This window comes from Python bivittatus, unplaced genomic scaffold, assembly GCF_059951505.1.
Source record: "Python bivittatus isolate LINGU-HERP-01145 unplaced genomic scaffold, Pbiv_v1 ctg000570_np1212, whole genome shotgun sequence".
Classification (NCBI taxonomy): domain Eukaryota; kingdom Metazoa; phylum Chordata; class Lepidosauria; order Squamata; family Pythonidae; genus Python; species Python bivittatus.
The window spans coordinates 24461630-24473629 of NW_028277097.1; positions in this window are offsets into that span (position 1 = coordinate 24461630).

Genomic DNA, 12000 nt, shown 5'->3' on the forward strand with positions numbered 1-12000 from the left:
CTCACTCCTCGTGGGCTGACTCCGACTCAAAGTCCAGACTCCAGCTGCCCGGCTGCAGCCCCTCCTTGTGTTCCAGCCCCACTCCATCCTGCACAAGAGGAACAGCATTTCTGGCCCGTGGGCGGGGGTCCCACATCCTCCAGGGGCCTCCACGAGCCCCATCCCGGCCAATTCCTTGGGTCAGAGACTCCTTGGCAAGGACCTGGGGCCGAGTCTGCCCCGGGTCTCCTTCCTTTGCCCCCCACGCCCCCCCCCCCCGGCCTGCCTGCCATTTTCCACCGGGGGGGGGGCAGAAGGGCTGCAGGCGCTGGGCGAAATCCCGCAGCAGAATGCAGGCAGGCGGCAAAAGCGTCCCGGGCGCCTGGCGGCTATTCGGGCGGCGGGAGCCGGGGGCGCCTGCCGGGGGCTCTCTGCCCGCGGGCCCCGCGGGGCCACTCGCCTGGAGGCGGCGCTGCTGCTCCCGCCCTCCGGCTGGCTGCTGCTGCGGCGCCTCTTGGCCGGCCCGGCCGCTCTGCGGGCGAGAGGAAGGACAGTGTCGGAGCCCGAAGCCCGGAGCCGTAGGGGCCCCCGCCGGCCCGGCCCCGCCCCGCCCCGCCGCCGGCCCTACCTGCCCGGGGCGCTCCGCTCCTTCGGCCGGCGGCTTCTCGCAGACCCGCGCCTCGAGCAGATGCTGGGCCAGCTGTTCGCTCTTCTTCTGGAGGCAGACCGGAGGAGGAAGAGGACACGGCCGGAGGGCGGGTGAGAGCGGACCCTCCCTCTCAGGATGGGGGGGCAAGCAGCTCTACCGTGCAAATGGGGGGGGGTTGGCCGAGCAGGGGGCTTCATGCACAGCCCCCCGGCCAAGCCGCTCCTCTTAAAGTCGGGGGACTCCGACGGCCGGAGAAGCGGAAGATGAGCGGATCTCTCTGCTGACGCGGGGGAGGGGGGGCACGCAGCAGGGTCTTCCTCAGCCGGAAGAAGTGAGGCGGGGGGCGTGGAGCTGGCGGTGCGTGCCAGGGGAGGCCACCTGCAGACGTGCCCCCCGGAACAGGAGCCCTGCCCCACCCCCGGGGGCTCCAGCAGCCTCTCGCGGCCGCTGGAGGCGTCCCGCCGCCGCTGTGCCTGTGGAAGAGCGGCGCATCCCAGACGCGGAGCGGCCGAGCCCTCCCGCTGGGCTCCAGGCGGGGCGGGGGGGCTCCTCGGGTCCAGCTCGTGCTCTTTCCGAAGACGACTGGGCTGGATAACCGAGGAAGGGGAAAGCTCGGGCCTTCTGGCCCGAGCAGGGCAAAGGGGCCCCGGCAGGCGACCCACTCCCATGCCGGGGAAGGGCCGTGGGGGGACACTGACCTGGTAGGGGCCTTCTCCCCGGAGACTGTCCCCCCTTCTCTCCCAGGGCACCACCTCTCTCTTGCCAGATATCGCCTGGGCAGGGGGCCCCTGGCCACCCTTCAGGCCGTACAGTTCAGTCAGGAGAGGCTCCATTGCGAGGCCCGGGAATCAAGAGCTCCTGGGGGAGAATGCAACAGGGCTGGGCTTGGCAGCACCCACGAGGTGGGATCTCGCACCCACAAGCTGCAGCCCCTGCCAGCTGGACTCCTCCAGGGACCTCGTGGCCGTAGGGCTCAGCCATCCTGCTCTGCAGGGAGCCAGACCTGAGGTGGGGCTCCAGAAGCATCTGGGAATCACCACCGGCTTGGGGCCGTCCTGCCGGCCACAGGAGCAGATGGCAAAGTCCAAGGCCACCTTCCCACTGCAGAACCCCACCACATTTCTTGCTGGCCTGCCCAGGCCTCCCCTCGCTACTGTGTTGGCCAGCCTCATCTGTTCTGAGAAAGTCAGCAGAGTTAGGCTTGGTTAGGGCTTGGATGGGAGACCACTAGGAGATCTCAGCGCTGAAGGCTTTATTGGTAAGTATAAACTGAAGACAACAACAGCAAACCTTTTCTGGGTTGCTGCTAAGAAAACCATGTGGCCACCTCAGTGTAGTCATCAAGAGTCAGGCTTGGCTTGAGGGCACGCTGCCCTTCCTCCTCCCAGTCTGACTCCAGAATCTCCTTTTAGCAAAATTTTTCCCTGCTCCCGGGAGTCCTATTAAGCTGCCCTCCCACGCTGGTGCTGCTGCTGCTGCTGCTGCTGCTGCTGCTGCTGCTGCTGCTGCTGCTGCTGCTGCTCGGACTCCCCTCCTTCTCCCCACCCTCCGGCCAACCTTCTCGCCTCCTTCCCCGTCTCATTGCCCCCGGCTGGATACCTGTGGAGCTTCAGTTTAACTGCGCTGGTTTAATTGCGCATGGCGCAAGTCCTTCAGAAATATGGCGGTGTAAAAATACAGAAAACAGATAAATCTACTTCACCAAGGCAGACTGCATATCATGGGCCTCTGGTCCTCGGGCAGACTACTACTGCTGAAGAGAGAATAATGAAACGACCATCTTAAGCTGTAGCAAGGCAAGGGGCACATGCCGGCCTGGCTGGCCCATTGGGCCTAACTATGGTGTATTAGCTGAATCCCGAGAGTTGGGTTCGAAGACCAGGCTAAGCCAAAGGCAAGCAAACACCTGATGGGGTCGTTTAACACGCCGGCCCTCCTTTGGGAAACAAACAGCTTTCTCCTTTTTAACTCCTGGAGTGGACTCCAGGAATCCACCCGGGCTGCCTCCTCACCCCATTAACCAGGGAGGCTGCTGCTGGCACCGCAGAGTGGGCACTTCCTCAGACCACTCTTGACAGTCCCCCAAGTTCTCCTTCTCCAGATCTACCTGGTCCACCAAGGTACTCGGTCAGTTCCTTCGGCAAGGACCCAGGGGACTCGGGTGCTCCACCGATGGAAAGGCTCCGACCGGGCAGCCACCCACCCTGAACACGCTGCACGGGGGGCTGTAACCCAAGATGGCTCCCAGCGTCCGTTTCTCCTCGTCGGAACTTCTCCCAGAGTTCCACGGCTGGGCACCACCAGGCCCAGGAGAGGCGGGGGCTGAGGTCGTGTGATCGGTGGCGGGAGAGGGGATTCAGATCCTGGTTCCACCCATAGCTTTGACCCACCACCCCAAAGCACGAGATCAGCCTGCTTTCACCAACTGGTCTGTCTTGGGGTACAAGTCAAGGTTGATATTTTTTTAAAAACTGCTGGACAAGTGGTCCACACATAACTTCCGTGCTGGTTGGGCTGGCATCTCACCCCAGAGCAAGCAAGAGAGGGGCTGTGAATTTGCACGTGGGAAGTAGCTGTTCTCTTGGCACGGTGTGAGAATCATCAAAGGGTGTCTTTCCTGGGGTAACGATTTGTATGAACGCTTCCCTTGCACTAACAGTCAAGGGCTTAACAGTTGAGTGCAGTCAATTGATAAGGGTTGGTGATATACCTGTCCAACTGCCCCCCCAGATCGAAATCTCAAAGAGGGAGTGCCCCCCCATTCATGCGATCCAGTCCTTTCTGGTGGAGGCCACGCGGGGCTGGTCTTCGGTCAAGCACAGCTGGCTGAGCCCTCAGCTGAGGAGGCTGATTCAGTGGGGATCGAGTGGGGATGGAGAAACAGCCCTGGGCCTTCGGGAGAAGGGCCATGACCCCTCCCAGTTAAATCCTTGACTAGATCCAGCAATGGATCTCTCCAAGGATCGAACCTGGCTCAGTCGAAAGCAGAGAAGGCGCTGCTCGTGGGAATGTGTGGAAACCTGAACTTTTAAGATTTCCCTAGAGATGCCCCATTGAGAGGGGAATGTGGGGAAGGAGCCAAAAGGAAAGTGGGTCCTGTGCCATGCTGGAGTGCAAATAGGCAGGCTAGGCGTGTGGGGGCAGCCCCCCAGCCCCCCATTGTAGGAACCAGGGCCCTTTCAAGGCTGTGGCTCAGCTCCTAGTTTAGCCCGGCTTCCCTTCCCGGAGTGCAAAAGTTCCACTCCCAGCTCTCGCTACCTTAGGCATTATGGGAGTCAGAGTCCAAAACCTCTGGAGGGCAGGAGGTAGGGAACAGCTGGCCAGGGTCCTGGGAGCCATTGTTTTGTGTGCACGCGCTCCATCTCTCCTCCCGAGCCGTCCTTGGCCCCTTTCCAGAGAGCTGCTGTGTTTGCGGTGGGGCTGGCTCACAGCCCAGCTGAGGATTAAGATGCTTCATGGTGGTTAGCTGAAGAGCCTCTTTTCCCCATCCAAGAATTGTTCAACATCCCAGAGACAAACATGTTGCACAGAATTGCCCGTAACTTCACTTCCCCCCTTCGGTTGCAAACGCAAATGCTTCCGTGTTGCTGCCAATATAAATAACGTGGATGGGAAGATCCAGCAGATCCCTTTGGGGGCTGGAGGCTGCAATTAAGCTGGGGGGGTGGCGGGAGGGAGAGGAGAGTGCTTAACGCTTTCTCTGCCAGCCCCTTTTCAGCTCGGTCCTTTCACTGTTTTCCTTTCCACACGATCGGTAGGAAGTAATTAGAAAATCACCCCTAAGTTAGAGATGGATCTGAGTAGTTCATGATTTGGCTTTTAAAGGTTCTTTTTGCCCTTCGGCAATGGCCGCTAGAAGAGAAAATGCCACTGCTGCCGTGAAGGATGGAGGCGCGTAGCTGGCGTGGTTTTCCTTTCAAAGACACAGAAGGAACCCCTGGGAACGGTTGGGGCCTCAGGTCACATCCAACCGCACCCCACAGTAACCTGCAGCGTTTTGGCCGTTGTGGCCAAAGCCAGGAGGGTGGATGGGGTAAGGTGCCAGTCCCTTTCACTGGATGCACGAAAAGCCAGGGGTGCTTGGGTGCACTGAGAGACACAGTGGTTTCTGGCCCTTTCTCCAGAAGGGGACCCAAGAGAGAACAGCTGGCAGGCAGCTGGGCCCTGGCTTGGGGTTCCTCCACATTTCCTCCAGAATTAAAAGTGACGTTTCATCCCTCTGAGGCCTCGCAGAAAGCTTCAAAGTGCCCGTGCAATGGCAGGACCCTCTTTGCAGATCACCTTTAGAAAGAGCTGGGCTGTAGGTGTAAGCTTCCTTCTCAGAGCCCTTCTGAACAGGGCATCTTCCTGCCCCTGGTCCCCCTCCTTCCCTGCCCGGGCTGGCACTTGTGTGATGTGCAATTTGCCACCTGGAGGGCTGGTCCCCAAAGATCACCTACAGATTGGTGCAAAGGGCAGCCCAGCTGCCGCCCAAATCCAGAGGGATGAGCATTTCCTTCTGGCACCAAGTCAGCTGGGTGTTCTCTGTTCGATTCTTTCATTTATATAATCTTTGTCCTTCATGTGCCATATAAATCATTGCTCTGAGCAGGATGAAGTCCCTTCTAAGGGGTCATGGCAGACATCTCTTCCGGGGAAGGTCTAAACCAGTGTTTTTCGACCTTGGCAACTTAAAGATAGGTGGACTTCAGCTCCCAGAATTCTGGGAGCTGAAGTCCACTCATCTTAAAGTTGCCAAGTTTGAAGAATACTGGTCCAAACAATGGTTTGTTAGTCCAAAGTCAGCAGATTATAGTAGATCCCTGATTACTTGCACCCAGAAGTGCCAAGGTCTTACACAAGTCGACCAAAGACCTCTGCAGCTTGTACAGGCACCAGCTAAGTGGCTTTACCACTGACCAGGAGCCAAGATGGCCCTGAGCCCAGGGCACCCTTCGCAGGGTGGAAACATTAGAGCCGCCCCGCTAGAGATGCAGCACAGCAGCTTTGAGCTGTGGGTCGAGTCCAGGCCCTCGCTGTTATTTTAACGCGCTGATCCCGCATTTGCGGCAGGAAGAGGGAAGCGCGGTGGCCATCCGTCTCCTTGAGCCCCGCCCCTCTCAAGGCACGAACTCTGTTCTGTGCCAGTTAGTCACAAACAGGCACTGACTGGCACCCGAATGAACATTTCATTCTTCAGGAAGTTACATGAGAGGTCCGGGGAAGGACATTTATGAACATAAAAACCAAGGAGCCTGGCATAATCTTTTCTGACTAACGAAGCTGATTAAAAGGCACCAGCAGCTCACGAAGGCTTCTGCTTTTTAATGAAACGTGCTAGTGTGAAAAGGTGCTACCAGCCTCCTCCTGATTTGGGGCTACTCTGGACTAACACAGCAATATTCACCTTATAAAAGTAAATATACACATTGATTCAACCCGAATTCTTACTCCAACCCACTGATGGCAACATGGCAAATTTGCACAATCATTATGGGCCACACCCATGTGCAGAACCTCTTCCTTTCTGCCAAGCCCCCTGGCAACATGGGTGCCCTCGCTCATTCCTGCTGACGGAGACATGAGCAGGAACGCTCTGCCGTTGGCTCTCGTGCCAGTCCGTGCTCCCGCCGTGCCGACTTTTTCCCAGAGCTGGAATTCCCTTCACCATTTCGTAAACCACCTTTGCTTTGACACAATTGCACAAATGGGGATTTTATTCCTTCCTCTTTTTTTCCATCAAAGTAGTGAGATTGGTATGGATTGGTGAGGAGAAGAAAAAGAAAGAAAGAAAGAAAGAAAGAAAGAAAGAAAGAAAGAAAGAAAGAAAGAAAGAAAGACAGAGACAGAGAGAGACAGAGAGAGACAGAGACAGAGACAGAGACAGAGACAGAGAGAGAGAGAGAAGGAAGGAAGGAAGGAAGGAAGGAAGGAAGGAAGGAAGGAAGGAAGGAAGGAAGGAAGGAAGGAAAGAAAAGAAAAGAAAGGCAGGCAGGCAAGAGAAAAGCAGCATCTCCAGTCAAGAGGCAACTGCGACTCAGCCAGTTAACGAGCCCCTTCTGACCTGGGGGAGGACGCTGGATCCTTTTGCTTTCCACCAGGTCAGGAGGGGGCATCACAGAGGAGCGCCTTCAGCGCCTCAGGATTGGACAGGATAGTAGAACCAGCATCTCCACCCGTGCTGCCCATCAGCCAGATTCTCAGCCCACATTGGCAGTTTATGCCCCTGTCCTTCAATGCCAGAAAGGTTGGGCGTGCTATGGCCAGGATGGTCCAACCTTCTGCAAGGATGCCATAGGAAAGAACAGGGTCTTTTTCAGCCAGGGAACTGACTTGGCAACTTTCAATTCCCTGCTGCTTTTTGGTACATTGGAAGTGCTTCTCCTCTAGAATTGCTGCCCCCAAGCCGTTGCCCACCAGACAGGTAGGGAATGAATCTCTGGGAGTTCAGGCCGATGCTTCTGGAGCCCCCCCACCCCACCCCATCCGGAAGCAGCCACAGATCCTGTCTCCCCAGAGTTGCCAAGGCAAGGCCTGGCTTTCCGAGTAGCCCTCCATCCCTTTGACCGAGCGCATGCACCTATTCAGAAGGCAAAGGCCCCCTTGGGAACAGTCACTCCCCCCCTTCCCCAGGGCTACGGCTTGTCCTGGTTATCCGGGCCTTCAGCTGAGAGGAGGCATCATTTGGGGAAGGCTGGGCGAGTTCTCTGGCTGCGGTTCCCTGTTCCCAGCCTCCCTCCGCACCGATCTTGCCCTGCCGCAAGCAAGAGTTTTGATTTCTTCCAGCCGGTTCCTGTTCTCTGCTGCGAGACAGCCTAAAAGGAGACATTTCCTGCCACCGTCTTGGTCAGAGCCAGAGGTTTTTCTCCCTCCCTGGCCTGAATCAGGGTTAGTCATTCTGCGTTTTGCCTTGAGGGGGCCACTTTGGTTTCAGGGAAAGTGGGTGCCCCAAAGAAGAACAGAAACGCAAGCCCTAAGGCCACCAGAACGACAAAAACTCCCTCCCGGGGGCTTGACCGGAGAGAGTCCTTGGGCTTGTTTGCACACGAGAAGATTACTCTTTCTGTTTCTTGACGAGGTCGGGATCCCTGCTCTCCTTTCCTGAACAAGTGGAGACTTTGTTGATGAAGATTCTGTCATCCAAGTGGACTTATCTGGAGGCTGTCATGGCAACTGGCCATGACTCAGCCTCCAGATAAGTGGAGAACTTGGACTCTCGGCAGATCGAAGGATGAAAACTCAGCTCCCTGGCAGTCTTTGCACTGCGCGCCAAACCAGATCTTTTAAAGACCTACCCTGGCTTTTGCATGGTGGGTTAAGCCCGATTAGTGTCAAAGCTGGCTTTGGTTTTTGTGATTCAACCCAAAATCCATCTGGTTTGGTTAATTTATGGTCCAAATCCAATGCATTGTGTAAACCCCAAAATGGTTAATTCAGAAACAGGTGAAGTCTGTTGTGTGAATGTGGCAACTGTGCAGCTGCTATGAAAATAACCAATTCCGTCTTCTGAATATGGGGGTGGAACTGGATATCAAGCAGCCAATAGAGATGCCCTCATATGCTGGGTCCACACTTGGAATAATCCCGTGAGCATTTCTGGTCGTGGCTCAAGTTACAACTTGGACTCACCCACTGAAACTAAATGTGGGGAGATCCAGGATTATAAAAAGGAAGGGCTTTTTTCATTGCTCCAACCTGTGACGGTTAGATGGGTCCATTCATGGAGCACTGGCCATTGGTGGCTGCCAGTCACAGCAGCGCTCTGTGACCTCTGCAGCAGGGGCAGATTTAAGGGACAAGGGCCGTTCTCTCCATGCCTGTGAGCTTCACCAAGGCATCTGACAGGGAATAGTGGACGGTGTGGATCCCTAGCTCCTAAGAGCCCATAATGCTGTGCCTCTACGGATTATGGAAACTGAAGTCCATGACATATGGAGGGCATCAAGTTGATGATCAAGGTCCTGCCAGTCCAATTAGTCCTGCAAGGACACCCCAAATTTCCTTCTGGGGAAAGGGGGACCTCCTTTCTCCCCTTTCCATAAACGGGCCCTGATTCCATCTTTCCTGGCAGTGGTGCTCTCCTCCTTCAGAAGGCATGCAGGTCCCACTGCTCCTCTTTTGTGGGTTGGATCCCAGGACACGGAGACCCCCAAATGATCACCCGGAAGTGGAGGATATGGCAGTAGCCAAAAATACTGTTTTCTAAAATGAGATGCTGTTTATTTGCAAGAAGGACCTGGAGGTAAAAGAGACTGCATGGAAGACTATGTTACGGTGCATTCCGAAAGTATTCAGTCAGACCCCCTTCACCTCTTTCAATTTTGTTATGTCGCAGCCTGATACTACAATAGTTCAAATTTATTTTTTTTCTCATTAATCTACACTCAGTACCCCATAATGACAAAGTGAAAACAGAATTTGAGAAATGTTTGCAAATGTATGAAAAAGGAAAAACTGAAATATCACATGGGCATAAGTATTCAGACCCTTTGCAACCACACTTGAAATTTAGCTCAGGTGCCCCCATTTCTCTTGATCGTTGCTGAGCTGTTTCTACACCTTGATTGGAGTCCACCTGTGGTAAATTAAATTGACTGGACGTGATTTGGAAAGGCACACCCCTCTCTTTAGAAGGCCTCACAGCTGGCAGTGCATCCTGTACCAGAGCAAAAGCCATGAGGTCAGAGGAACTGCCTGCGGAGCTCAGAGACAGGATTATTGCAAGGCGCAGATCCGGGGAAGGCTACGAAAAAATGTCTGCTGCACTGACGGTTCCCAAGAGCACAGCAGCCTCCATAATTCTCAAATGGAAGAAGTTTGGCACAACCAGGACTCTTCCAAGAGCTGGTCGCCCGGCCACACTGAGCAATCGGGGAGAGGAGCCTCGGTAAGAGAGGTGACCGAGAACCCGATGGTCACTCTGACCGAGCTCCAGAGATCCTGTGTGGAGATGGGACACGGTTCCAGAAGGACGACCATCACTGCAGCCCTCCACCGATCTGGGCTTTATGGCGGAGTGGCTAGACGGAAGCCTCTCCTCAGTGCAAAACACACGAAAGCCCGCTTGGAGTTTGCAAAAAAGCACCTTCAGACTGTGAGGAACAAGATTCTCTGGTCTGATGAAACCGAGATCGAACTGTTTGGCCTCAGTTCTAAACATTATGTCTGGAGGAAACCAGGCACCGCTCATCACCTGCCCAGGACCATCCCAGCAGCGAAGCATGGGGGGGGCAGCATCACGCTGTGGGGGTGTTCGTCAGGAGCAGGGACTGGGAGACTGGTCAGGGTTGAGGGAAAGCCGAATGGAGCAAAGGACAGAGATCTCCTCAATGAAAGCCTGTTCCACAGCGCTCAGGACCTCGGACTGGGCCGAAGGTTCACCTTCCAACATGACAACGATCCTAAGCACACCGCCAAGACAACACAGGAATGGCTTAGGGACAACTCTGAATGTCCTAGAGTGGCCCAGCCAGAGCCCCGGCTTGAACCCCATTGAACATCTCTGGAGAGACCTGGAAACGGCTGTCCACCGACGGTCCCCATCCAACCTGATTGAGCTTGAGAGGATTTGCAAAGAAGAATGGCAGAAAATCCCCCAATCCAGGTGTGCAAAGCTCATTGCGTCATACCGAAAAAGACCCGAGGCTGTAATTGCTGCCAAAGGTGCTTCAGCAAAGTACTGAGTAAAGGGTCCGAATACTTATGCCAACGTGATATTTCAGTTTTTCCTTTTTAATCAATTTACAGACATTTCTAAAATTCTGTTTTCACTTTGTCATTATGGGGTACTGAGTGTAGATTAATGAGGAAAAAAATGAATTTGAATGATTGTAGTATCAGGCTGCAACGTAACAAAATTGAAAAAAGTGGAGGGGTCTGAATACTTTCGGAGTGCACTGTACGTGTCTGCTGCTCCACCATTATTGCCACTGCCCTGAATGTGCAGGAAAAGGAAGGGCGTGTGCGAGCGAGTTGAGACGAGGTACTTTCCACCACCAAATTTGGGTTTCGTGGGTTTATTCCTAAAACTACACAGCATCAGCCCCATCCTGCTGAGTCACACACAAAGGTGAGATCAGCTGTCCCCACAGGAGTGGAAGGTGTCCCAGGCAGTGATTTCACCTAGGGTCCAGCCAAGAAAAACACCTTTCTCTTTTCCTGGAGCAGCAGCGACAGAAGGCATCCTTTTGTTTCGCATAGCTATGCCTGAATGCGAAGCCAACTCGGATAACCGTGTCCCTGAGTCAGCAGAGGACAGCCCGGCTGGACATCAGCACCAACCGACTGCTCTGGAGAACAACCAGGCGGTGAAGGTTGGAGCAGGCGCTCGTGGTGGACGCTGAAGGCACGTACTGTCCACAAGACGCGTCAGGGGGTTACCTTACTTTGACTGCCAGAAGACCTGGGGCAATCAAAGTTCCCCAGAATGTGGCCATCCGGTGGGGGATGTTCCCGGAAGAGCCCCTTGATCTCCAGGGCCGCCAAAGCTCGAGCTGCCTCTATCCTCTGCTCCTTTGGGGGAGGGGGTTGCCCAGACAGGGATGGGGGGAAAATTGATGAGCAGAGGCGCACCCTGTGAAGGGCTCCTGGGGCGCTGGGAGGAGGAAGCTGGTCACAAACCAGCAGAAGCGGTCGACTTAGCCCATCCTGGCTAGCATCTCTTGAGCCAACAGCCTCCCCTTGCAAAAATGTTGGTCTGCAAGGCCTCTCTTGCCTCCTGGAGGAAGGATGGGAGTGGAGTGGCGGTCACTCAGGGTCCCCCAGGAAGCAAGCTGGAATTGAACCTGCCACGGAAAGAGTGGTCGGAAGCAGCCCAGACTGCTGGCTTCGTGGGATCCGGATGGTAGCCGAGGCTGTCTGGCAACTCGGCTGTGGGCTCAGAAGGCCCCTGGTGGAAGGCCCAGGCAGCCTCCAGCCCCCCCCCCCCCACGAAGAGGCAAGAGACCCACGCTGGAAAAAGGGAGCGGCCCAAGTGCAGGCGACTGGAGAAAGGAGCAAGCAGGGGGCTTTTGCCACGGTGGCTCTGGGCAGAAGCAGGTGATGCTGAGCAAGGCGTTTTCCCTGGATCCAGAGGATGCAGCAGGGCCCCTGCTTGGAGGAAAAGCCAGAATGGGGGGGGGGGGCAAGCGACCTCCTTGAATTCCCCTCCAGCTCCACACCACCCTTTCCAGAGACTCCACCCAGCTGATAGCCTCGCTCGGAGCATGGAAGGTGTGCTCTTGGTGGCGCCCAGGGCAGGGAAGTGCCCCCCAGGAGGAGGGCAACTCAGTGCAAGGCCGTGGGTCAGCGCTTGGTGATCTGATCCGCCCCCTCTGGATCTTGCTTTCGGGGGAGGCTTTGGGGCCACCAAACTAGCCGGGAGCAGTTGGATTCTGCTAGAAGGGTCTCTCTGG